The following is a 27,690-nucleotide window of genomic DNA, read 5'->3' as shown; positions in this document are numbered from 1 at the left end:
CAGCCAACCGACCCAGCAGTCTCCTTTCCATAAGCAGAACCAGTCAGGTCTCGTTAAGACAAGCACCAAGGCCACCTTGATCTTGGCATTACCAAGATAGAGCGGAGCCGCCTCTGATTTCCAGCAAAGTTCAATCATCCCAGTCCCAGACCTCCAGCGCCAAAAAAATTCACTGGTCTCTTGGCGTTGTTTGAAATGGGATTTGACCTATACTAGGGGAAATTCATGGCACAAGGGAATATGCTTTTAAATGCCTTATTTATAGTGGCTTAGCTGGGTCTTTTTTAAAGTACATTCTGCTTACGGGCAACAGCTTCCCTCTAGCCTATGTTGGAGATTTCTAGTACATTATTTCAGCATTAATCTAAGAGACTAAGACGTGTTCAATTCAATTCGATAAGCATTTATTAAGCTCCTACTCTATGCCAGGCACTGTACCTATAAAAATGAAAATGAATCAGCCCCTTCTCTCGAAGAACTTATCTTACATTTGTTTCTATTTCGCACATTTTTAAATATATACTCATATATGTGTACATCGGCCTTGATAAAAGGTAACTTCCTTGTCCTTTCATTGTCTCCCCCAGCACCTGGCACATAGTAGACACTTGATATCTGTCTCTACTGGATAAAGATAGATACAGACCACTGGAATTAGGAAGCAAAGCTGCCACCTGTCTCTACATTTGTGGTGTTTCATTGGTCTCTGAGCCTCAGTTTCCTCATCTGTTAAACAGAGATAATAATAATAATAATAGCTTCCTTGTGGAGCTGTTGTGAGGCTCTGAGGGCATAACGTGAGGAAAGCTCTTTTCAAACATCGACATGCCACAGAAATGTAAGCTATTGCTCTTATTACTCATTTCACAAAATAAATTGCAGTCTGTCAAAAGACCACGATGTCCTCGTCCTGCCCCTCGTTCCTCCAAACAAAGAAGAAAAAAATTCATTGTGCTGGGTCCCTATGTATTTGTAACACTTTAGAATACTTAAAAAAAAAAAGTTGGCTTGGGAGTCTCCGACTCCATTAGTGTTCTTCCCGCCCCTGGTGGGCACCCAGAGCAATCGTGGTGAGAATCCTTACCTCTGCCCCCTCCGGAGAAAGCGCCTGCAGCATGAATACCTCCTGCACTGTATTTATAATCCTCCGTAAATTCGCCCAAAAGTCATGAACTACATAATACTAATTCTTATAGGTTGACATATTTCCCTGATCTTTCACGAGCCACATGGGGAAACAGTTTCTCCTGATCTGAATGAAGAAGAAAAACAGTGATCCTAATCAGCCATTTACCCTTACCGACTTCCCTAAACAAATCTGGGAAAGAGCTTCAAGGCTTGGGAATAACCATGACCCCGCCTGATGCACTGTAATAACCCTACCTAATTATACTGATATAAAAACTAATTGGAAAGATAGCAAATGTCAGGGTAAGATGCAAATCGGAGGGTGTTAATTGCTGAACAGGTGCTGGAATAGAATTAAATGAGCATTCTGATTAAAAGAGTGGAGAAAACAAATGTGGACCGACCCCCGATACCAACTTGGCCATGTGACTTAGCAGCCCATTCTACCAAGAAAAGGTCATGCTGACGTGACCTCCGGAGGGGGTAATGAGTGGGCTGGAAACAATAGTGACCACAGAGGACAAAACAATCTAACAGCCTCCATGTAACTCCCAAAATGAACTACCCAGCATGCTGGGCGTGGAGTCAGGAAGACTCATCTTCCTGAGCTCATATCCAGCCTCACATACTTACTAGCTGTGTGACCCTGGGCATATCACTTAACCCTGTGTACCTCAGTTTCCTCTCTTGTAAAAGGAGCTGGAGAAGGAAATGTCAAACCGCTCCAGTGTCTTTGCCAAGAAAGCCCCAAAGGCGGTCACGAAGAGTCAGACATGACTGAAAAATGACTGAACCATAACAGTCCCTGGGATGGACTAGAAACTGGAAACATAAACATGGCCACCTCTCCCTGGCCTCTGCTTCCACCTTTAACTGGAGGGCACAGGTAAGTCCATGCCCATGGCCCTCTGGTTCTTGTCAAGTGCCCCTGAGACCAATACCCATAGGCCTGAGCTATGGAGCGGCCTCCTTGGAAAGGGCCAACTGTGTTCCCCAAGCCAGGCCCCACTTCCCTTAATGTCCTATTGTTCCCTGCCCCTGGAAAGTCCTCTTCTTTCTCTCATTTCTCAAATTTTAGCACGGCTCTTTCCACATTGCATTATTTCCAAAGAGTGTGGCTCCCTCCTCCCCCAGCTGAACCTCCCCTTATAACAAAGAAAAGCAGTCAAGAAAAAAATCAACCATTTCCTCATCTGTACAATGACAGTGCTTGAACTGATGCACACCCAAATCCCTTCTACTTCTAAATGTATGATCCTATGATTTTTGCAGCACATGCAAAATTCTACCCTGCAGACTTCCTCCTCTCTACTGAGAGGAAGGAGATCAGAGATATTGGCGCTACAAGCTGGAAGAAACTCAGAGACCAACTCCTCCAACTTCTTTATTTTACAGGTGAGGAAACTGAGACCCCAAAAGAGGAAGTGACTTGGCCACCATTAGGAGTGGAGGAGAGTCAGAGGCAGGTCCTCTGTCTCCAGATCCAGCATCCTTTCCACTGAATGCTTCATTATCTCTTTTCCAGAGCCAGGATTGGTTATTATAACAATTCTGCATCCGGATGCCTGTTAGCCATCTTTTCATTTAAATGATGGTAGGTATGGTGTCTGTTGTCCCTTGGGTCCTACTTCTTTCAAATCCTCTCCATTCTTTCTCCCTTCCCTTCCCCCACTTTGAGGCCTAGCCCAAGAGTACAAACCCCTCAGTAAGGAAGGGCTCGAGCCTTCAACTGAGTTGAATTCCCACAGCAGCTCAGCAGGCAATTATATCTAATGAGCCAATAATAGACAATGGGGTGGGTGGTTCTCTGTTGTTTGGAGCATGATCTCTTCCCCAAAAGGACTGGAAGCCATTTGAGGGCCAGGACCATGTTTTGACTTCTCTTGTGGACAATATTATAAACTTTAAAAAGCTCTAGAAAAGGACTGTAATATTTTTTGTTTTGTTTTTAGACAATTGGGGTTACATGACTTGCCCAGGGTCACACAGCTAGTACGAAGTGTTTGGTCTGAGGCCAGATTTGAACTCAGGTCCTCCTGACTTCAGGGCCGGTGCTCTATCCACTGTGCCACCTAGCTTCCCCAAAGGAGAATTGTCAATGTTCTTATTGTCATCACCTCCTGGGATCCCACAGTGCCCTGCACAGAGCTGGTCATAAAGATTAAATATTGATTGGCTGATTAATTTCAAGAACAGAACTGCTTGGCTCTCATATGGAATGCCACAATAAAAGGGAGGGAAAGGGAAACGAAGGTAGTGTCTGATTCTTATATTTCTCTAGTAGCCATACTGTCTACAAAGATTTCCTCCCCTGCCCCCAGTAAAGCTTTTAAAGTAAGCACACCCACAAGCAAAACTGCCTCTGTAGCCCTGAGAAATAATGAGATTTGCTTTCCACTTTTTAAAGTCCTTTTTGGTTAAGGGTAAGCATTTCAAGGCCCTTGGCCAATTTTGACTCAGCCTCCTGACCTCCCCAGGGAAGGGAAAGTCAGCTGCCCCTCCATGCCCACCTGGTCTTACCACTGAACTCCACTGTCCTCCTCCAAAGGGAAGAAGAAGAAGACACGGCCTCCACGAAGAGGCCTAACAACTGTCAGATCCAGACTCAGTCCCTCCTACAAAGTCTTGGCTGTCAGCTCAATGCAATTCAGCAAGCAATCATTAAAGGCCAACTGTGTACCAAGCCCTAGGGAGACAAAGCTAAAAGCAAAACAGTCACTGCCTATGGTACCAGAGAACTAGAAGGGCCCCAGTGGCCACCTGGTCTGATTCCCTCATTTTACACATAAGGAAACTGAGGCCCAAGGAACTGCATTAAAGATCAGAGAAGGGAAATGAAACCCAGACCCTCTGATTCTTCATTGTATCCTTCCCAAGAAACAAAGGGCTGACAATAAACAAAATCACTGACCTGGGTCCCTAGCATTTAGGGCCAGCCAAGAGCCTTAGAGAACATTGAGTTCGGCCTCCCCTTTTTACAGATCATAAAACTGAGGGCTCAGAAAAGCTGAATGAATCATCCAAAGTCACACAGCTATTAAGGAACAGAACTCCCCCACTACATATACCCACATACACACAAGAGATATACACATGGTCCACATACACACTCATAATACACAGGCACACAATGCACATACACACACTCACCACACACTTATAGATGCTTGAGGGCCCCTGCTTCAGAAGCAGCAAGCCCAGCCTGCTAAAATCCCCCACTTAGAGCCCACCACAAATAACCTACAGAGGAGTTATTTCATTTCCAGGGAGGATGCTGCCATTCAAGGTATTTTCGTCTCACCATTTTCATTTCTTTAAGGTTTATGGTGATGGAAATACAGGCCTGCTCTTTAGTGCAGAGTAAGTGAAGGCAGCCCAGTCCCTGCTCTATGCTACTAATATTTCGTTCCATCCTGTCCCAGGGTAAAGCAGCAATTCATTATCTGGGCTCATTCCACCTTGGGGCCTCCCATACCACTGACTGCCAATCATACGCCATTCTGTGACTTTAGCAGTGGGGATGAGGAGCAGCAGGGGACCAGGACCAGCAAAGTTAATTTCTGTAACTCAGACCTCTGTCTAGTGAGGTAAGGAAGGTCAGGGCATGGAAGCGATAAGCCCAACCAGCTTCCCTTATGGCTGAGTCCCTCTAACTAGCATGGCCCCTTCCAATACAGAGAGAGAGAGAGAGAGAGAGAGAGAGAGAGAGAGAGAGAGAGAGAGAGAGAGAGAGAGAGACAGAGAGACAGAGAGAGAGACAGAGACATAGAGAGAGACAGAGAGACACAGAGAGAGAGACAGAGACAGAGAGAGAGAGAGAGGAACAGAGAGACAGAGACAGAGAGACAGAGAGACAGAGAGAGAGACAGAGAGACACACAGAGAGAGACAGAGACAGAGAAGACAGAGAGACAGAGAGAGAGACAGAGAGAGAGAAACAGAGAGACAGAGACACAGAACAGAAGACAGAGAGAGAAAGAAAAAGAAAGGGAGAGAGAGCACGCATGGATAGTCTCTGACCCAGAGACATCATTTCAAAGTCTATCTAATGAACCTGCTTATAAAAAGAAAATGATGTGCTGGCCAGCAGGGGTGCAGCTCTACCTTCTGTATTTATGCTTTTATCAGAACAATGGAAAGTGTCATTCAAAAAAAGTCAAAAAAAAAAAGAATGCAATCTTGACCTAGAAATAAAAAAAAAAAAAGGAATCGCCTTTAAGGCTAATCCACTCTTTGGATCTTAAGAGCAAAATTAAACTTTGTCTTCCACATAACAGCAAATCAGGGAACCCTAGACAAAACAGTTGACATCCCATTAGAAGGTTAAACTAGTTTTAGATAAGATGGTGGGTTCATTTGTCACTCAGCACAGTGAACTAAAGGGTTAAAAGAAAGTGACATTGATGGGATGGTTGGGGTCTTTGGTTTTGTTTTGTTTGGGCTCTTTTTTAAGGCACTGAAGTCAGAGAGAAAATGAGAGAACCAGATGTACTAAAGGAATGATGGGAAATGCTTAAGAGAAAAGATCTCTCCCACCCCAAGCAAATGCTTCCCCAAGGATTTTGGGAGGTTTACTGTCAGTATCTGATGCTGACACAACATCGTACATCTTTGTTGCTTTGTTTAAAGAAATTTTTTTAAAAAGAAAAAAGAGAGAGAAAGAATAAAGGGAATGAGAGGACAAAAAAAGAAAATGAAAGAACAAAAGGAAGGAAGGAAAAGGGGGGAGGAAGGAAGAAAAGGAGAAAGGAAGGAAGAAAAGGAAATAAAAAAGAAAAGGGAAGAGAGAAGAAAGAATGAGAGAAAAGGGAGGGAGGAGAAAAGGAAATAAAGAAGGAAGAAGGGAAGGAAATGGAAGTGAAAAGAAAAGGAAGAAAGAGAGGAAGGAAGGAGAAAAGAGGAGAAAATAAAAGGAGGGAAAAGAAGAGGAAAAAAAAGACATTTCAAGCTGGTCTCAGAGCTATGTGTCTCCCTGGGCCTCTCATTCATTAGCCCTGCCTGAGGACCTGGAAAAGGCTGGTGAGTATGAGTGTGATATTGCAGCCACAGATTGGGGTGGAAACAGGCCCGCCTGTCAGTTGCCTTCCTTGGAAATGACACAGCCATAGTGGGGTGGGGACAAGAACGCTGAAGGATCCAAAAGCCAGATCACTCTCGTTGGGAGAATGAACAGGCCAGGACGTGGGAGGCTGTTTCTCCTGTGCACATGAATCCTCCTGGGATGCAGCCTAGGTTCCAGATCCAAACTGGAGATGGGTGCTGACAGGCTGACTGGTATTCCAAGCTGTGTCCCTTTCCATGGTAAAATCAGAAGGCAGGTTGGCCTGGGCCCTGTGGAATGACCCAGATGGATGTTTCAGGCCACAGCCCCCTCCTCCAAGGGAAAGCTGCTCATGCCAAGAGATGGTGAGGACCAGTCTGAGGACACCGCACGAGCTGAAATCCTATTCTCCAAGTCTCGCTCATTGTTGATGCCAGCTGGGACATGGGAGAATGTCCCTCCAAGACAAATAGCCTCCTTTCGGCGGGTGCAGGGGGTAAGCGCCAGCCAACCTCTTCTTGGCTCGCAGCGCCCTAAGAAGCACTTTCTCTGCTTCCCCTCAACACAAACGCCCTCAATGTGCGAGCATCCTCCGAGGACAGCCTCTGAAAAGGGCCTTCTTCTATCAGGTTAACGCATGCACTTGGCACGGCCCAACTTTTGCACCAAAGCTCTGGGGTATGCACTGATAAGAGCTCTATTCTGTTTGTTAACGATAAGGCAATTATTTCTTTGGGACTTTGTAAAGAAAAAAAATCTTACAGTAAAGATTCAAACAAGGATCCCGAGGGGGACAGCAGAACTAGTGGGTTGGAAAACTTTTTTTTTCTTTTTGCAGGAGCAAACAAATGGGCCATTGAGAGTAATAGAATCTCTTAAGGCTAACATACAAACATGCTGTCATGGAGTTCTTTGCTCTGCTAAACGTAAACAGTGGCCAGAGCAACGGGACTGGACAGGAGAAGGAAGAGGAAGGGAGGAGAGGAGAGGAGAGAAAAGGAGAGGAGAGGAGAAGAAAGGAGAGAAAAGGAGAGGGGAGGAGAGAGGAAGAAAGGAGAGGAGAGGAGAGGGGAGGGGAGGGAAGAGGAGGGAATGGGAGGGGAGGGAGGGGAGGAGAGGAGAGGAGAGGAGAGGAGAGGAGAGGAGAGGAGAGGAGAGGAGAGGAGAGGGGAGGAGAGGAGAGGAGAGGGGAGGGAGGGGAGGGGAGGGAGAGAGAGAGAGGGAGAGGGAGGGAGGGGAGGGGAGGGGAGGGAGGGGAGGGGAGGGGAGGGGAGGGGAGGGGAGGGGAGGGGAGGAGGGGAGGGGAGGGGAGGGGAGGGGAGGGAGGGGAGGGGGGAGGGGGAGGAAGGAAAAGAGAGGGAAAGGAGGAGGGAGAAAGAATAGGAGGAGAGGAGAGGGGAAAGGAGGGAAGAGGAAAAGAGCGGAACAGAGGGGAGGAAAGGAGGTAGGAGAGAGAATGAGGAAAAGAATGAGAAAGAAGAAAGGAAAAAAGAGTAAGGCATAATCCAGGGCCATGGATAGTCCATCCTGTGGAGCCCTGAGACAAGTCCTCAGAGGGCAGCCAGAAGGAACAAAGAGAGGTGTTGTCAAAGCAGAGACACCCACTGGGCAACACAGCCTGGAATCGAAAAGACTTCTGGTAATCTGCATTCTCTTCCTTTGCTGGCAACAAAGTGATTCAGAAGAGAGGTTTCCTTATTGCTTCTAAGTTTGGAGGGAAGACATTCATTGAGACACTAGCTGATGCTGCCTGCCTCTTTAGAACATGTATTTGCCAGTCATCATGTTTACCTCAAAGCCAGGAGTAGATTACAGAACTTGGGGAAATTTTCCCTGACAGCCCAGAATGGCTGATTCTTATGAGGCTCTGGGCCATGCAGATAACAATAAATGTGTAATAAAGAAATAAAACTTGGGCTATGAATTGACTTGGCTATTTCTTAATGGTCTCTCTTATGTATAGCACAGTGCCAGGCACATAATTGGGGCATAATAAATACTTGCTGATGTATAGATGAAGAGAAGTTACATGATTTAAAACCTCCGCAGAACGGATCCCAACCAAATCATAAGTGAACTCTCTATCACCTTCTATCATTGTTCATGCGCTCACTTGGATTCCTAGTTCCTCTTGTTTGGTAATGGCTGGTGCCAAGGTAAGACTATCAATCTCTCTGGGCCTCTGTTGCCTCCTCTGTAAAGCAAGGGGATTGGACCAAAGGGTCCCTCCAACTTTAAGTCCACGACCCAATGAGCAGCCCTAGGAGGGAAATAGTCCACGTATAAATTATCCCCTTTTACAGATGAAAAAACTGGGGCTCAGAGAAGATGCCCATGATCACATAACTAGTGCATGCTGGAGTCATCATTTGGTCTATCCACTATGACACAATTCCTCCATATTTAAGATTATCCTGAGTTCCATATACTGTTGCCGGGACCCCTATGGTCCCAAGGTGCCTAGGACAGTGGTTCCAGACCACCTGCTCCCTTCTACACAGATTGCTCTCTAGGCAGGCTGAACTTAATGCTCCCTGAACTCTATAGTCAGGATTTTTTGAGGCCTGGGAGGATCTCGGATCAGGGATCTGAACATTCTCCTTCAGCACCGAGCCCATTTACTTCATTTATCATTAAGAAGATGAAAGTGGCTGATTTTAGGACAACAGCAGTTCAGCTCCTAAACCCCTCCCTCCTTTCCATCCCCAGACAAGTCACTTCAAGAGCTCATCTCCCTGACCTCTGGACACTTTCTCACCTCTTACAGGGAAACACATGTTCTAAAGGGAATTTTGTTTTCACAAAGGGACTAGTGCTCACTGCAGACTACAACTCCTTTCAAAAGGAAGCAGCCATCATGGTTTTCCTTTATGTTCTGATTCTTCTTTCACAACATGACTAATGTGGAAATATGTTTAATATGACTGTACATGTATAGCCTATCTCAGATTGCATGCTGTCTTGGGGAGGAGGGGAGAGGAGAGAGAGAGAAAAAAAATTGGACCTCAAAATCTTGTAAAAGTGAATGTTGAAAAGTAAATATTAAGTAGGGGGAAATGCAAAACAAAACAAAACAAAAAACAAACTGAGCTTTGAAAGCTACTTCATCTCTCACTTGCACCACTTGAATAAAAGGGAAATGTTTGTACCTTAAAAAATATAAAATAAAATAAAATTTAACATTAAAAACAAAGCACCCGGGGCATTGACCTTAGATAAGTCAGTTACCTGCCCTGTCCTTTAGTTTCCTCACCTGTAAAAATTAGGGTATCTCATTTGATGGCCCTTGAGACTGAGTCCCATTTCATCTCTAGAACTATGACTCCATGCCGTGCCTGATTAAAAAAGAAATATCTGGGGGGCAGTCAGATATTCTCCCTATTGCAGAGTTTGTAGCAAGTGGAGCCATCTTGAGATCCCCAGTCAGAGACTATGCAAACAGCCTGCCTTATTGGGGGTAGGACATGGGGACAGCACTTGAGACAGGTTTTAGGAGCAAGATGACCATAAATAAATAATACCTGACTAGTCCTATAGAAGAAAGTCTCAGCTGAGAAAACCTCAGTTTTCTACCAGTGCCCTTCTCCTCCTAGCCTTAGTTACCTGGAAAAACAGAGAGACTGACAGACTTTTTCAGGGTCACCAACTCATATGTCAGACTGGAAGGATTTGAAGCCAGCCCTTATAGACACTGAGACCAGCTTCCTATCCAGTATGCAATGCTGCCCCATAGCATTTTAGTTTTATTGTTATTAATAATACTACTTACATAATTAATAATGAGCATTTATATAATAATAGCTAGCATTTCTATAGCACGTAAAATCTGCAAAGTGCTATATGTACACATCATCTCATTTGAGGCTTATGACAAGCCTGCAAGAGAGGTACTGTTATTATACCAATTTTTCTAGTTTAGGAAACTGAGACTCAGAGAGCTGAAATCACCTCATTCATAAGTGTCAAGAGGGAGCCTTGAACCCACATCTCCCTGCCTCTTTCCACTACACCAGGAAAGCAATCTTCCTCTCTTGACTTGTTCATCCATTTCCAATCCCAGTGATTTGAATAAGCCGATTGCTTAAAAAACTCCAAGCTACCATCACAATAGAAAAGGATGCTTCCTGTCATGACCAAATATTAAACACAGCACACACCTAATGACTCCATCGTTCCCCAGGGAAGAAGCTTTATGAACAATAAAATCCCAGCAGACATCCACTGTTTGGGTTTAGAGGTCTCATTATAGGCTTACTGATCCAGTCCAATTTACAGGCACGGTGGACTCCACTTAAAGTGTAAACCACCAAGCTGAAGTTATAAATGGAACATCTACAGAGAAATAAACGTTTCCTTCTTCACTGGGGACAGGAGTGAAGAGGAAGGACTGAGGGAGGAGGGAGGAGTAGGTATGAAGGTGCAAACTGCTCCTGGAAGGCCTCCCAACTGCCAGGCGAAATAAAGGGTTCACTTGGAGCTAGAAGAGGGGAGACAAGACAAGGTGGGGGGAAGCTCGTAAAATGAAGCAGAGAAAGAAAATGGCAGATGAAGGAGGAAAAGGAGGGGGCAAGAAGGAAAGCCAGGAAAAGTGGGGATAAAGCAAGACAAATGGGAATCCTTAGATCTATCCCCTGCTCTAAGGTCTGCAAAGTGTCTTACAAATATTATCTCACTTAATCATCACAACAACCCTGGCAGGTAAGTGCTATTATCGTCCCCATTTTACAGATGAGGAAAAGGAGGTCTGGAGAAATTAAGTGACTTACCCAGGCTCACACAGCTAGTAAATGTCAACAATGAGATTTAACTCCATCTTTCTGACTTCAAGCTTGAAACTTTATCCTCTATACCACACTGATCCAAGGCATGCATCATTTTAATGCCACAACAACTATCACAAGGACCATGCCTGATAATGTATGCATCATTCTGCCCCCATAGTCCCCCAACTCTCTGCTCAGAGGAGGAGTTATATTCCATCACTGGTGTTTTAATTACCCGAGATTCAACATCTTACACTTCTCATTTATGTTTTATTTATCATTCAATGTTTTATTCTTCTCATTTGCCTTGGTGAAGCCCAGTGTGCAGTCATTTCATTCATTCTGTTTCAGTTCAAACATATCTTCCCATATTTCTCTGAGTTCCTTAGTCAACCTTTCTTACTACACAATAATATCCCATTGGATTATAGTCATACACCATGGCTTGCTAATTCATTCCCCAAGTGAGGGACCTCTACTTTGTTTCTAGCTCTTTGCCACCACAAAACAAGACAAACAAACAAAGCTTCTATCAATGTTTGGACTGTATGGGACCTTGGATTCTGTCTCTGATTCCCTTGGGTTTCATGTCCCTAACAGTGAGATCTCTGAGTCAAAGGATGTGAGTGATTTAGTCACTTCTCTCCAAGAATTTCAAATTGCTTTCTAGAATGGACCAAGTTCACAGACTCCTTATACAACCTAAGAGATCATAGCCAAGTCCTCTCATTTTACAAATGAACAAGCTAAGGTTGAGTGACTTGCCCAAGGTCACGGTGATAGTAGTAAAGGTGGGATTTGAACCCAGGTTGTCTGAATATAGAGCTGGCATTCTTCCCATTTTGCTACCCTGCCGACAGCACCAGCTCTATGAACCTAGTCCGTATCAGAATTCATCTGGTCCTGTCCCATTTCTCCAGTAAAGAAACTGGCTCCAAACAGAGACAATGATTTGTCCAGGGTCGCACAGCATGGATCAAACCCAGGTCTGGCTGAGAGTTCTGCATTCATGAGACATTGCACTAATAGCGTCCTCGCAGAGGTCACTGGGTGAGCTTCAAAGCCCACTCATTTCCGAAATTGTCCATCTTCTGTTGTCTTCCCCTATTTCAGATACATCCATTTGGAATAAGATGCCTTCCTTCTCCAGAAAAGACTGTCCATTTCCTGTTTTCAGCCCGACAGGATGCCTGAGCCCTGCTCCTGGCTGCCTCTTGACTCATCTGCTGGCTAGGAAACACATAGCCTAATCACATCATGAAGTTTTATAAGGAAGAAACTGAAAGCTGAGGCATGACCATTAGCTCTTCCGAGAATCCCAGCACAGCTCACCATCCTCGCCTCGGGTTTCTAGCGGGAGCTTCCCCTGGGGACCTCGGCAGGCGCTTTGACTGGGGACGTGCTGGCAACGGACATGGGCTTGGATGGCTGAGGTCTGGTGTGTGTGGTGTTTTTCCCTTTTCTTTTCTGAGGAAGCCACTTGTGAGTAGGTTGGAAAATGCTCTGCAAGTTACGGATTTCTCACAAACATCCAGGCTACTAAAAAATTCACAGATGGACAGATGGCACAACAACAACTCGGTGCGAGAGATCTTGGCTCCAGAGTGAACAAAGGACTCGTCCTCCAGGGGAAAAGTGGAGCATCCACAAAGCCCCGGCAATGGTGGGCTCGTGCAAAGGAGGGTGCCGTGCAGGGCTAAGAACAGGGGCTTTTTCATCCCCATCCGCTATGCTCACCGGCGCCAGTGGACGTAGGAGAGAGCATACAGAAGGGTGAAGCCCTTACAACAACTGCCAGGACACAAGGGGAAATGATATGGAAATAAAGTCATTTTTCCCATAGAAGTTTTCAGGCACTTTGAAATCTATGTGCAGACTCCCTAGGGCTCAAGAATCCACAATAAGCCTGGATTTACAGTATACCTGAGTCAGAAGGTACCCCAGAGGCCATCTAGCCCAACCCACACCTGAGTAAGAATCCCTTCTACGATTTACCCAAGGGTGCTTGGCCAATCTTTGCTTTCACTTATCGTCTTCAAGTGATGGGGAATGGGAAGGGAAGGGAAAGGGGAAAGAGAAAGGGAAGGGGAAGGGGAAGGAAAAGATTTATTAAGCACACTTAGTATGTGCCAAAACCTATACTAAGGGCTAGGAAGGGAGAAAGGAAACAAGCATTTATTAAGCACCTACTATGTGCCAGGAACTATGCCAAGCACTTTATAAATATTATCTCATTTGACCATCACAAAAACCCTGGGAGGTAGGTACTATTATTATCCCTGCTTTATTGTTGAGGAAACTGAGGAAGATAGAGGTGAGTGGTGATCTGGGAACAGAATTTTGTTCTGTTCAGTCCCAGACTGCTCTGTTTAGTTCCGAGGGCTATGAGTAGCATCATAAGGGCCACTAATTGTCATACTTTTCTAGTAGCAATGACACTATTAATTAATTGCTATACCCAGAACAAGAGTTAGAAAGAAAGATATTAAGTAGGCACTTGGTTGAAGGGATCCTTTCCCAAGGCAGCTTGTTTCACATTCAGAAAGCTCTGATCATTAGATTTACCTTTATAATAAACCTAAATCTGCCTCGATGAAGCTCTTCCCCATGCCTCCTACTTCCAACCACTGGGACCAAATTGAATAGTATAATCTGTCTTTCACCAAATCATCCTTCTAATATTTGAAGACCACTACCATTTCACCACTAAGTTTTCTCTTCTCCAGGCTAAATATCCCCAGTTTTGTTGTTTGTTTTCTAACGGACACATATGGCATGGTCTCCAGGCTGTATTCAGTGTTACCTGAAGGGTTTATTTGAGAAGAAGGAAAAGAGACGGAAATAAATTTACTTCCAACTGATGGTGGTTCTGGGGAAAAATTGACACCTAGACTAAATTGGAAATAACTGCTCAGAAATAAGAGTAACCCTCCATCTAACCAGACACTTAACAGCTGAGTGATTCTGGGCAAGATACTAGGCCTTCCTTCTTTCTTCCCCTCACTTCCCCTTCCCTCCCTCTTTCCTCCTCCCTCCCTCTTTTCCTTCCTTCCTCCCTTCCTTCCTTCTTTCCTTCTTACTCTAGTGTGGGTAAGATTCAAATAGACATGGAAGAGAAGAGAAAGGTATTCTAAAGGGTAGATGTGAAAGTTTTGAGGGTCACAGGGAAAGAACAGAAGTTCTGATGGGCAGAAAATAGGAGTAATTGGCTAGAACAGACAATTGATGGAGGGGAAAACCCGGGATACAAGAGGGATGGCAAGTGTCCAGCTGGGAGGCTCCTTGATTATCAATCAGATTCAAAGTTTGGATGGGTCTTTGTCATCTCATGACTGGGCCATGGTCAGTCCCATGGAATGATAGTGATTCCACGGAATAAGGAAATTTCTAAAGAATGTAACTGTGTGATGTCATCCATCCCCAAGAAGAAATCATGTAAGTTTGTGGGTTCAGTGCTAGAAAAAGAGCCCCAAAAAGGTTCAAAATAGGGGAAGCCAATCTCTCCTCTCTGCAGAAAGATAGGGGGCCACTTGTATTATATACATTCATGCACGCATGCATTACATACATACATAGATGTATTACATACATGTAATGCGTTACACACATTCTTGGACACAGTCCCAGTGCTGATTGTTTTTATTTAGCAGAGTTCTTGTTGTTATGATGGAGGGTTCAGTTTCAGTGTGGATTATTTATGCTTAAGTTATTACAATGTAAAAAATGAAATGAATGCAGCCAAAGACGCCTAAAGCAAGAACTAGAATAGCAATATTCTAATAATTTTATGCAATGGTAATTGTAGCTCATAATTCCTTTCCTAATAATAATAATAATCATGGTCAGCATATATATATTATATAATATATATATATATATGTATGTATATATCTGAGGTTTGCAAAGCACTTTACATATGTTATCTCATTCAGTCCTCAAAATAACCCTAGGAGGCAGGAGCTATCATTAGCTCCATTTTGCAGGGGAGGAAACTGAGGCAGGCAGAGGTGAAGGGACTTTCCCAAGGTCACACAGATAGTATCTGAGATGAGATTCAAACTCAGGTCTTCCTGATTGAATTCAGCATTCACATTCACTGAGCCACCTAACTAGCTCCCTGTGAGACAGAAAATCTGGCTATTACCCACATTGAAGAGGCAATGTGGTATAATGGATAGAGAGCTAGCCTTGGAGCCCAGAAGACCTGAGTTCAAGTTCCTCTGACACATCCTTGCTGTGTGACTGTAAGTCTCTTTCGTTCTCAGACTCTAAGTTACAGAGATGGCCTGAACTTCAAAGGTATTCCTAGTTTGCTCATCCAGGAAATCCCTATCACAAGAAAATCACTGATCCAAACCCTATACCTATCTTTCCCCCATTATATAGATGAAGACACTGAGTCAGAGAGACTAAAGGACAAACAGCCGGACAAGTCAAAGCCTAGATCTGAACAGATCTTTTGATTCTTCATCCAGTGCCAGAAGAATGGACCACAAATGGTGGCTTTGAGGTGATCATAGTGCATGAGGTATTATCTCACCTCCAGTATAGATTATGCCCATTTTCCGTGGTGGGGGGAGGGTGTGCTAACTTCCAGAAAGGAAAACATTTGCCCTGAATGATTCAGGAAGAGATCAAATCCAATGGGCTTCACTTCTCACTCCCCAGCTGATGCCACCTTCCAGGAAGAGACCCTAAAGTTGGACCAAGGAAGTAAAAGGAGCTTCCCTCTTCCTGCTCATCACCTAGGGGACCAGCTGAAGGAGAGGGGGAAACTAAAAGGAGAATCAAAAAGTGAGAGAGTCGCACCAGGCAGATGATGTTCTGGCTGAGCATCTCTACTGGGGAGATTATTTCTTGTAAAAACATAAGGATTTCCTACCAGGACAGCTGGAAGAACCCAGCCAGCCATTCTCCCAGAGGGTAAGGAATTGATATTTCCCTTGAAAAGGGTCAAGCAGAGGAGCAGCTCCTAGGAAATTCCCCAGGAAGCTCCACAGAGCGATAGCCCCTCAAGACTAGAGATGAGCAAACTGAGGGCAGGAATCAATAATTCCAGTCGTTCGGCAAAGATGCTAAGAAGAGGAGGAGCCACCCTGAACGGCATCACACCGGAGTCCTCACAGCATCACAACATGTCAGCAGTGGAAGATCCCTTAGAGATCTCCTGGGTCGATCCCCTCACTCCATTAAGTAACAACCTGAGGCCCTGAAAGGCACAACAGTATATTCCTGAGATCACCCAACCAGACAGGGGCAGCGGTGGCCCTAACACCAGGAATCCTCTCTCTTCTTCAAGATGATTCCCATTACATGGCATCACCTCTCTTAACCCATTAAGTACTGCCAACCAGTCAAGTTAGATATGAGGCTGACTTTAAAATAGTGGCTGCCCTGGAACCTCAATGTCATATTACAGAGATTTTGGAAGGTAACGGGAAGAGCTTTGGGCTCAGATCAAAGAGAGTGGGTTTGAATCTCAGAAACCTCAGTTTCTTCCCCTATACTTTCTCTATAATTTAGAGGTTTGAGAAGTTGTGTAGGTAACTTGGCCAGAGTCACACAGTCAGGATGTGTCAGAATCAGGGATCGAACCTGGGTTTTCCTGACTGGAAACCAGTTCTTTCTCTCTCCTACCATTCTGCCTACCATGATCACCATATTGACATTATTATTAATGTTAATGTTAACATTATTAATATTAGCATTATTATTTTTAATTTAGTTTTTTTTTCACTAGACTTATGATTTTACCCATTTAGGGAACATCTCCACCAATATAAAATCAGCCATTGGATCTGCCCCCTGGACCTCCTTTTGTGGAAAGACCCCCACCAGCTCCCAATTCCACTACTAGCCTTCTTCCTGGCTTCTGGATTTTAAAACCAAGCATCTGCTGCTATCTCATTATGGACTTCCCTGAGCACCTGCAGCCTCCTCCAGCTAAAACACCCAACTATACCCACCATCTTCTCAACCTGGAATGTCCCTCTACAAGACCTGACTCCTTCCATCAGTAAGGTCCTCCTGGGCCTCCATTTGTGGAGGGGCCCAATCTAGTCTTCATCCCCCTCTCAACTGGACTTTAAACTTATGGACTTCAAAACCACACTCCCTGTTCTGGGTACCCAATTGTCTTCCCCCAAGGAACAAACTCAGTGAAAGCAGGGACTCTTACTTTGTACTTACATTTGTACCTCCAGGGCTTAACACAGTGCCTGGTACATAAATGCAAACACTTAATATATGCTCTTCCTTCAACCAGCATTTATTAAACACCTTGTATTCACCAGGTAATGTGCTGGATGCTAGATGTGCAGGGACAGAAAGGAAACAGCTTCTACCGTCAGGGAATTAACATTCTCTTGGGGAAAATCAAGCTCCATGGACACAGAGAAGTAAATACAAAAGACAGACAAACAAAAGACAAAGTTGTTTGGGCCAGGGAGTGGGTGCGGGGGAGAGGAAGGTACATAAAAGTTTGCAAAGCCTAAGGAGAGGTAGAGAGGAGGGAAGCAAACCTGGAGGTCAGAATCAGAAGATGGTGTTGAAATCCAGTCTCAGATACTTACTCCCTATGTAATTTTGGGTAAAGTATTTTTTCTTCCTGGGCCTCAGCTACCTCATCTGCAAAATGGGGCCAATCATACTTGCTTTCCCCACCTGGTTATGGGGCTAGGGCTTTGCAAACTGCTACATGAACGAAAGTTATTATTAGAGGGAGAAGTGAGGATAAATCAGGAGCCTTCACCACAGATCACAGATGGCTCAGTAAATCTAAAGATACTTCTTTGGCAAATGAACAAAACCAAGGCAGATAGCAAGTTGTGAAAAAATAATAACTCCTGTGTGTGTGTGTGTGTGTGTGTGTGTGTGTGTGGTTTATAGATGAGAGATCTAGGGCTGGGAGGGACTTTACAAGTTACCTAATTTAAGCCCTAATTTTACAAATGAGGACATTGAGGCCCAGAGAGGTAGAATCACTTGCCCAGGGTCACATAGTTAATAAGTGGTTAATTCAAACCCAAGTCCTCTGACTCCAAATCTGACTCTCTCCATTGCAACATACTTTGTTGCAATTCTTCTCAATATTCCTTTGGGGAAAATAGTGCAAGGGTTATTGCCCCATTTTACAGATGAGGAAACTGAAGCTCAGAGAAGGAAGTGACTTGCCATTGGGCATTGGAACCAGGATTTGAATCCAAGACTCCCAAATCCAAATCCAAATCCAAAAAGGTCAAGGCTTTTCTCCCATTATTGCACCACTTCCCACTAGAGCATGCTTTTGCCCAACAGAATAAAGATTAGCTATTATTTTGAACCTAAGTACTAGAGGGTACAGGCAGGGTGCTATAACGGATTGAATTAGAAGCTTGCAGTCAGGAAGTCCTGGGTTCAAATCCTTCCTGACATGTCTTAGCTGTGCACCCCTAGGTAAGTCATTTGTCTTCTCAGTGCCTCAGGAAACTCTCTAGGACTCATTGCTAAGTCATAGACGCCTTGTCATCAATACTGGCAGAAGGAATTTCCATACCATTCAAAATCTATAGATTTGATACCTACTAGGATGGGTTTGGGATCTGAGGTTTAAGCTGGGAGGGACTGGAGGGGCCACCTAGCACCAACCCCCTCACTACACAGATGAGGAAACAGGAGAGTGAGTGATTGGCCCAAAGTCACCCAGGCAGTAAATGGAAGAGCCTTGATTTGAAGCCAGGCCCTCCCTGCTCCAAAGCTGCCTTTCTTTCCATGACACCAGAATCTCCACAAATGATGCCATGGTTTAGGGACTTGCCCGAGATCCCAGGATCAACCAAGTGACCAAGTCGAGACTTGAATCCAGGTCTTCAGTCTCCAAATCTAGTTCTGCATTAGAATTGTCTCGCCTACGAGAGAGGCGGTATGACAGGTGGGCCAAGGCTCTCTTCCCACAGCCTCCTCACTCACTCCCCCACCCCACCAATATCCCCAGTCTCCAATGCAAAGTGTTAAATCTGAGAGAGGAAATGCACGGATAGATCAGGGAAAAGAGGAATGAAACATATGTTTCATTGGAGCTGGGGAGTTGATGAGGCAGAGAGCTGCAGAAAGGGGGGGTGCCAGATGGCAGGAGAAGGTACAGGGGAGAACACCCTGATTCCAGCAACGGCAGGGAGAGCAGATGTAGGAGCTGAGGAGGGGGAGGATGGGGAGAGGGGTCCATCAGGCTGGAGGGTGAAGGACCAGCACTCTGGAAAAGACAGTTTGGAAGAGGTTGCCTGAGAGCTCTGCACTAGCCCAGAGAAAGTCCATGCCTGGCCACATTGATGGGAGCAGACGCTTTGGGTTCGAGTCTTAGCTAACATTCTAAATTGAGAGCTGGAAGGATGTCTAATCTAACCCCTTCCTATTAAAGGAAGGAAACTGAGGCTCAGAGAAATGATGGGACTTCCTAGGGTCATAGCAATGGAAATTCCACCTCATTTAACCTCTCTCAGTCTCAGTTTTCTGTTACCGTGTAAAATGGGGAGAACAATATATGGAATACCTCCCTCCTAGAGCTGTTCATAGTCATAACGATACATAGTCCTTCAATGTCTGCAAGGCACTTTTACACAGGTTATCTCATTCATTCTCACAACAACCCCATGAAGACTATTATCCCCATTTTACAGATGAGGAAACTGAGGCAGACAATGGTTGAGTGACTTGCCTAAGATCATGCAGCTATTGTCTGAGGCAGGATTTGAACTCAGGTCTTCTCGACCCCAAGGCTCACTCTCTAAGTACTGCACCACCTAGCTGCCTCAAAGGATCACAAATCTAGAGTTAGAGATTACTCAAAGCCTTTCTATTCCAAATCCCTTATTTTACAGAGGAGGAAACTGAGGCACAAAGAAGCTAATAGTCTCACCTTGGCATTAGGGAAATTGCCCTGAATCCAGGTCCTTGGACCCCAAATCCAGCCTGCATTTGAGGTCATAAGATCCTGCATTTAAAGCTGGAAAGAACTTTAGGGGGCAACTAGTCCAGCCTCTACATATAAAGATGAGGAAACTGAGTCCCAGAGAAATAAAATGACTGATCCAAGGTCATATGCTAAAAGATAGCCAAAACAGGATTCAAACACAGGTCTTCTGATCAAAGTGTAAAGAGAAGCAATCCCCAGCCTCTTCCACTTGAGGGGATTGCCTCCATTAAAATAGAATTATCATTTGAGATTTCAAATGCAAAGGGATCCTTAGAAGTTTATAAGTTACTAGGATCCTAAGGAACCTTAGCGCTCTAAGTCAAGGGTGCACTAATAAGTGTATAACAAGGAGTTTTCTGAAAAAAATACACACACACACACACCCCCTAGGACACACTTTCAAGTTCAATCTCCATCGTTAACCTTTTCTCCCTCACTTTCACAATCCATCACAGACAATCAACACAACAATACATCAAAGCCAGCTTCGGAGGTGGAAATGAGTCCCTGGATTTAGTCGCTTGCATTTTACAAATGATGTTCCTAAAATCCAGGAAAGTTAAACAACCTACTCTCCTAGTAGTCTACTCCACTAGGCTGTCTTTCAAATCTGCTCTTCTCCTTAGAAGAAGCTTCCACTTAGGGAACAGGCAGAGGGAGGCAGGGCAGAAAAAAAGCAATATATCATAAACAGGGCAGCATTCCCGCTTCTATTGGAAACCACAAATGTAAATCAGTCCTAGCTTTTCTATTTATCCACACACACACAACAAACTTCTAATCAGAGACAGAGTCCAGCATGAGGACTGCAGAGAGACGATTTTGCTCAGCCAGGAACTTTGAACTTTTATTCAAAGCATTAATAAGCCTAGGTTATGACTTTTTATAGGTTTCTTGCTTCTATGTCTCACTCTCTTTTAGAAGCAGGATGCTGCTCTGATTTAGCATCAAGGGTTCATAGGACCCTAAGCCGCAGGACGGCAGCTTAGAAATCGGTCCCATTCAACCCTCTCATCTTAACAAAGAAGGAAACTGAGGAAGACGAATAACTATAATAGTTTACATTTCTAGCACATTGTAAAGTTTGTGAAGTGTTTGATTGACATAAGGTGTCCAAGGTCATCCAGGCAGCAGAGCCAAGATTCGAACCCAGATTACCTGGTTCCAAATGCATTAACCTTATACCACATTTTTTCTCCTGTTACTTTCAGACTGTGGATTCATCTGGCTTCCTGCATAAGTAAGAGTGGTACTCCAGGATCATAAAACTAAAGCTGGAAAGTACCATAGAGGTTATGTGATGATGATGATGATGATGATGATGATGATGAAGAAGAAGAAGAAGAAGAAGAAGAAGAAGAAGAAGAAGAAGAAGAAGAAGAATGTTTAAAGTACCTTAAGGTTTGCAAGCACATTATCTCATCTGATCCTCATCTAGTCCAGCCCCCTCATGATACAGATGAGGAAACTGAGATTCAGAAAGACTGTCAGTGACTTGCCCAAGGCCACACCAATGGTAAGTGTCAAAGCTGAGATTGGAGCCCAGAGACAATCTTCCCTTCTCTACAGAATGCTACTTTCCTTTCATCTATCTAATACTTACTGAAAAGACAACTGAAACCTTAATACATATAGGTTACTATATAATGTAAGTTACATGTTATATGTAATATGTGTCATGTTATGTGTAATATATGTTATACTAACATATAACCACATGTATGCCAGATAGATAGATAGATATTGTGTGTGTATGTGTGTGTGTGTGTGTGTGTGTGTGTGTGTGTGTTCCAGCTGCAACCATAGCTCTGAAAATCTATATGACGTGAAGAGATGTTTCAGGACCCTTCTCCTTAATGGGAAAAGGGTCAGACAGCTGGGACAATATCAGAAAAGAAGTCATGGGATGAGCCATCCCATAAAATCACAGCTGATAATCACCCTGCCCTGATTGGAAAGGGTAAAGAGCTCCTAGTGGAATAGAGCTAAAGAAAATCTGTAAACAACAGCAAAGAGGCAAGTAGTCCTCTGGGTCCTCAATGGAGGTTCTAACATTATTTGTATCGTCTTAATGCTGGTAGGGAAGTGGATCACCCTCCCAACAGCAGCAGTGGCCAGGACTCCTCCTGGAGCATAGGTCTTTCATCAAAGCCTAGATGACCATTTGCCAAAGATATGGTCAAGGGAATGATTCTTCAAATCTGACTTTCCCAAGATGGGCCCTGCTCTCCCTTCCGACTCTGCTCTTCTGTGATTCTGTGATAGATTTAGAGCTAACTGAGATCATAAAATGTTTGATACTGAGCTGGAAAGGACCTCAGATATCATCTCATCCAACCCACTCATTTTACTCGGGAGAAAAGTGAGCCTCAGGAAGTGGAAGTGATCAGTCCACTGTCAGACAACTGGAGAACCAGGAGCAGAGTAGGAATTCAAGCTGCAGCCTCCTAACTCGGAGGCCAGGGCTCTTTCCACGACACCACTCCACCCCTCTAGCCACACAATTTATCCTGACTGTCCCTAGATGATACTGCAGAAAGGACTAGAAATCCCTCTCTGTTCTCTTCTATAGACAAAGGCACACCAACACACAAACACATGCACACACTAGGCACACCCCCAAAGACAAAGAGGATGGAGGAAGCCAGGCTGCTTCTTTGAGGGAACAATATTTTCAAAACAAAAACCCTCTGATAAACAAGCGAAACAAACGCATCTGTTTACAATAAAATGTGTTCTCTTAAAACGTGAAACTCGCCAGTTTACAATACGCTTTGGTATGTATGTTTCCGTGGGCAGACGTGCTACATTTCGGAAGTAACACGTATTTTAAGTGACGCGGAGCCGTCACAGGGCTGTTTAACTGCCTATGAGATAGTAAAAATAAATGCCATGGTCCCATAAAACGCCATGATAGGTTACCAAGAAACAACTTCCATCTTTTTGTAAGAATCTCAGGCTCTCCAGTCCAACCATGCATGCACCCAATGGGGCTATCCACTACCGCTCTCAGAAATGTAAAGTTCGATAATTTCCTGCCTCTTACATGTGCGTTGGTGTGAAGGAAAAAAGCATAGACTCAGTGATATTTGTAGGGTGTATATTACAGATTTTGTTTAAAAGTAAAACTGAAGCTAAATACTGAGCGTGTATATGGGATGCATGGTATTAGTTACCATTTATGGGTTGGAAAGCAGTTTTTGAAGCTGGTTTACAGAGTGTTTATTAGTAGAGAAACGGGAATGAAGTTGGAGTGCCTTTTGGAAAGACGAGCTGGTGAAAGGGACCAGATAAATAGCTCAGAGGGAGACTAAGATTTCCAGTTCTCACAAAGCAGTAATGGCCAGAGCTACAGAATTACACCTAGGCTGCCCCTATATGTGATGTACAGAACTAGAAAAAACCTTGTGGGTCATCTAGCCCAACCTCCCTCCATTTTATTGAGGGGGAAACTGAGGCACAAAGATGTTATGTGACTTGTCCAATATCCACCAGCATGGATATGGTATCTGAGCCTCTATCCCTGTCTTGAAATCCAGTGTCCTCATTATACCAGTGAATGCAGCCCAATTTTTAGGAAACTGCCCTCTGTCCATCCTAAGAAGAAGGGAGAAAGTAGTCAGACATCTCATTCCAGGTCTTACTAACATTTGCTTTCTGTTTGAGGTAAGGAAAACACTAAGAAAGGCAGGGAAGTGAGAGGAGAAAAGCATCAGTTTAGAGGTGAAGAAGTCTGGGGTCCCGTACTGGTTCACCTAGTAACAAATTCTCTGACCTTGACTGAGTTGATAAGGCTCTTCTAGATTCAGTTTCTTCCTCTTTAAAGGGAGGGGGTTCTATCAACATGTCAGAGACAAACAAAGACAGAACCAGTCAATGATGGAGAGACTGTGGAAAAGCAGGCACACTAATACCCTGTTGGTAGAGCTATAAACTTGCCCAACCAGTTCATGGAATAATTTAGAACTCTTTGAGAACTCAATGAACTATTCATACCATTTAACCCAAGGACTATACTATCAGACATAGTCCTCAGAGAAGTCAAAGCCAGAAAGGAGAGTTCCACAGACACAAAAACATTTGCAGCAACATTTGGGGGACAGTAAAAAAAAAAAAACTAGAAACAAAGTGGGTACATTTGAATTGGGGGATGATGATATTTATGCTGCTTAAATTGAAATTTTATTTAATTGAAATTATGGTACAAAAAAATGAAGTGAGAAGAATCAGAACAATTTCTGCACTAAACAGTATCGTAAAGAAAGAGTTAGCTGCTCTGATGAACACAATAACCAACCATAATTCCAAATGACTCACAATGGAACATGCTATCTACCTCCAGACAGAGAACTAATGAACTCAGAAAGCAGACTGAAGCATATTTTCTCCTATTTTCTTTTCTTTGTTTCTTGGAATATGGCTAGTGAAGAAATTTGTGTTGCATATCTATACATATTTGTAATGGGTTTTATTTTCCTTCCCTTCTCAATGAGTAGGGGAGGATAAAAAGACAGGAGAAAATTTGGAACTGAAAACAAGAGAAAATTGAATTTAAAAAACAAATTATGCTACATGAATGTAATAGAATAGGACTGCTCCCTAAGAAATGATGAACGCAGAGAAGCATGAGAAGATTTCCATGAACTGATGCAAAGTAAAGTAAATATAGCCAGGAAAACAACATATACAATGACTATAAGTGGAAAGAGCTACCACAATAAAGCAATGGACACTTCCATGAAAATATAATAACCGAGTTTGGCCCCAAAGAAGAGAGATGGGAAGGCACCTCCCTAACTTTTTGCAGAGCTAGGGGACTATGGGTATCGGAATGGTATACATAATGTCAGACTTTTGGGATCTGTTGGTTCATTTTTTTCTGAACTCTTTATTTTCTCTCTACATTCCTTATTATAAGTGATGAGAGACAGCATGGCCTCGTGAATAGATAACCAGCCTCAAAGCCAGGAAGACCTGAGTTCAAGTTCTAAGTCTGATACATGACTAGCCATGTCATTTCATTTCCAAGAACTCTGGGTTACTTTCTAAAGACTATAAATTTCAGATAATATGTTATTGGTAGAGTGAGCTTCTTCATCTAGGTATGCCAATGAAATCACAGTCCACCCTACCCCAGTCTATATTCAATAAAGAATAGCTCTCTACAAGCAGAAGGTGATAGGGGGTGCAGTATATTGAGATGTGTAGGTGACATAAAAACAAAAGAGTGATAATAAGTATTTTAAGAAAAAATAATGAATTTAAGAAATAATATGGGCGGGCCCGACAAACCCATGCAGAGTGAAACCATCAGAACCTGGAGAACAATAGACACAGTGGTCATAATGATGTGCACAGAAACAACCCTGATTAATTGTAAGGACCAATCTCAGCCCAGAAGAGATGATGAAGCACATCTCTCTAGGCAGAGAGACACAGCATTCTGAAACCTAGTGAGGAATGCTGCCTAAACTGTCAGATTTGATCTCTGCATTGGTTGCTGGCTTCAGGTAAGTTTTTCTTTGTCATAAGGAAAGTTAGATGGAGGGAGCAGGCAGACAGATGTATTGGAAAATGATTCCACTGTTAAGAAAAAAAAATCCATAAAAATATTTTAAATAAAATAAAATAAGGGAAGAAATAGGCCTTCCACTTTCTGATAGAGATGGAATGGACTCAAAGAGAAGATTAAAACATAGTTTTGTGGACATGGTCAATAGAAGAATTGGTTTTGCTTGGTGCTATATATGTAATATGTAATAACCCTCTGAGGTCCTTCAAGGCCAAAATCTCCTAGTCTTCAAACTAAATAACCATACACCTTGTAAAGATACCCTGTATTGTCCTACCTTCTTCTCCCAAGAGTCTCTGGGCCTATGATGATCCTGGCTCCAGAAAGTTCCTGAGATCTCCAAGTCACAGAGGCTCAGAGGTCATCTCTCAGCCCACACAGTAGCCCCCTTTCTCATTTGCCTGGCTGGTGGTCTTTCAATGTCTACAGGATCCCAACCCCGGATGGGAAATATTAGAGCTCTTGACCTTCTTCTTGGGGACAGGGTATAGGCCAGGGGGGAAACCTGCAGCCTCAAGGCCACATGTGGCCTCCTAGGTCCTCGGATGCAGCCTTTTGACCAAGTCCAGGTTTTACAGAACAAATCCTTTTATTGAGGGGATTTGTTCTTTGGAATTTGGATTCAGTCAAAGGGCCACACTCAAGGGCCTAGACAGCCTCCTATGGCCTTGAGGCCAAAGGTTCCCCACCCCTGGTCTAGACAGTGTCTAGAGCTGACAAGCATGCCTCTCCCACTGGGATTCGGGGAGGGTAATTGAGGAAGAAGACTCCAAGTGACCTGCTTAAGGGCACCAAATCAAGAAAGGAGCCGAGGCAGGCCCAGGAATCTCATCTCCAGTTTTCCTCTTCCTGTGCTGTAGCGTCCACATGAAACTGGGAAGAGAGCCAGGGTTATGATTTTAGGCCCAGAATTCAGCAGAGTGAAGGGTGCTCTCCCTTTAGTCTAAACAAGGCCCACACTAACTGTGATCTCAAGATTCCACTGCTGGGCCAGACTGGAAACCCAATTGCTGAATCTTAGAGAACCGGAAGGGACCTTGGCAGCTGTCAAGTGTCCGACCCATATGGAAAAGTATCCCCACTCTAACACACCCAGCCCGCGATCTAGCCTCCACTCACAGCACTCCAGGGTAGATTACACTTGCTCTCTGGGAAGCCTTTCCCACTCTTGGACAATTTGACTTCGTCCAAAGTTTTTTCTGGATAATGAGCCTAAATTTGAATCTTGGCAATTCCCCTCTGTTTTTCCTAGCTGTGCCCTCTGGAGCCAAACTGAACATGCCTGATCCCTCCTGCATCAGACTGACAGGTCTTCAAATGCTTCTGAATAGCAATCCTGTCTCCCAAAGCCTTCTCTTCAAGGAAAACCCCTCCAAAGGCAGTATAACAGCTGATAGCAGTGAAACTCAACCCACGAACCTGACAAAGACTGGATTTACAGCAAGGGGTCCATTTCATGAAAATGAAGAAAGGTAATAAATTAGCCAACCAACCTTCTCCAGACTGCATGTGTCTCATTCATTACTGTGGTAAGGCTCTAGACCTGTTTGCACTGATATGGGGAAATTCTTATATGGGAAACTCCCTCCACAGATGCAAATCAGTAGCTCTGCTCTAACTTTCAGTATTAGTACTAGAATATTATGTGTGACTGTCTTTTAAAAATATATAGAGCTGCTGTGTTTAAGAGGGATGGGGACTGGATCTGAGATTTCACTGGTTTAGAGAACTGGTTTGTTCTGCAACTTTTCATCTTAGAGAATTGCTTTTGTGGCAATGAGATGTGAAGTGATTTGCCCAAGGGCACATAGCTAGTATATTTCAGAGGTAGGACTTGAACCTAGGTCTTCCTGTTTCCCAGTCTAGCTCTCTATTAGACCAAGCTGTCTCACATGTAGTGATTAAAATACAAATTCATTCCTAAGTGTTCCTGAATTCATATTTGCTTTTTATCAACTCAATCAATATGCTAACAGTAACACAACTCTCATGTGAAATGTGGGGGAGTTTTGTTAAGGGGTCCTATTTCTTGCAAAGGCTGAGAATTTCTGATCTAAAGAATGAAAAAGGACTGGGAGATGGGGAACAGGAAATGGGTTTTCCTCAGGATTTTACAGTCTCAGAAGGATGATTTTGTTTGTCTTTGCTGGTTTCCTTAGCTCTATTTCCCATGTTACAAAAATGCAAAATACAAAAGATGGCAAGTTGTCCTCCAAGCCTTGGCCCAAAAGAGTCTT

The 27,690-nt window shown here is 43.9% G+C and overlaps 1 protein-coding gene across 1 annotated transcript in view; it reads right to left on the bottom strand.

Annotated features, from left to right (window-relative positions):
• Positions 1-27,690, bottom strand: part of EBF2 (EBF transcription factor 2) — a 258,468-nt gene that overhangs the window by 212,809 nt on the left and 17,969 nt on the right. The gene's annotated exons all lie outside the window — the stretch shown is intronic.

Source organism: Phascolarctos cinereus, unplaced genomic scaffold, assembly GCF_003287225.1.
Source record: "Phascolarctos cinereus isolate Bilbo 61053 unplaced genomic scaffold, phaCin_HiC Scaffold_2;HRSCAF=192, whole genome shotgun sequence".
Classification (NCBI taxonomy): Eukaryota; Metazoa; Chordata; class Mammalia; order Diprotodontia; family Phascolarctidae; genus Phascolarctos; species Phascolarctos cinereus.
Note: the sequence above shows the minus strand (reverse complement) of the source record. Positions and strands in the feature narration are given on the sequence as shown.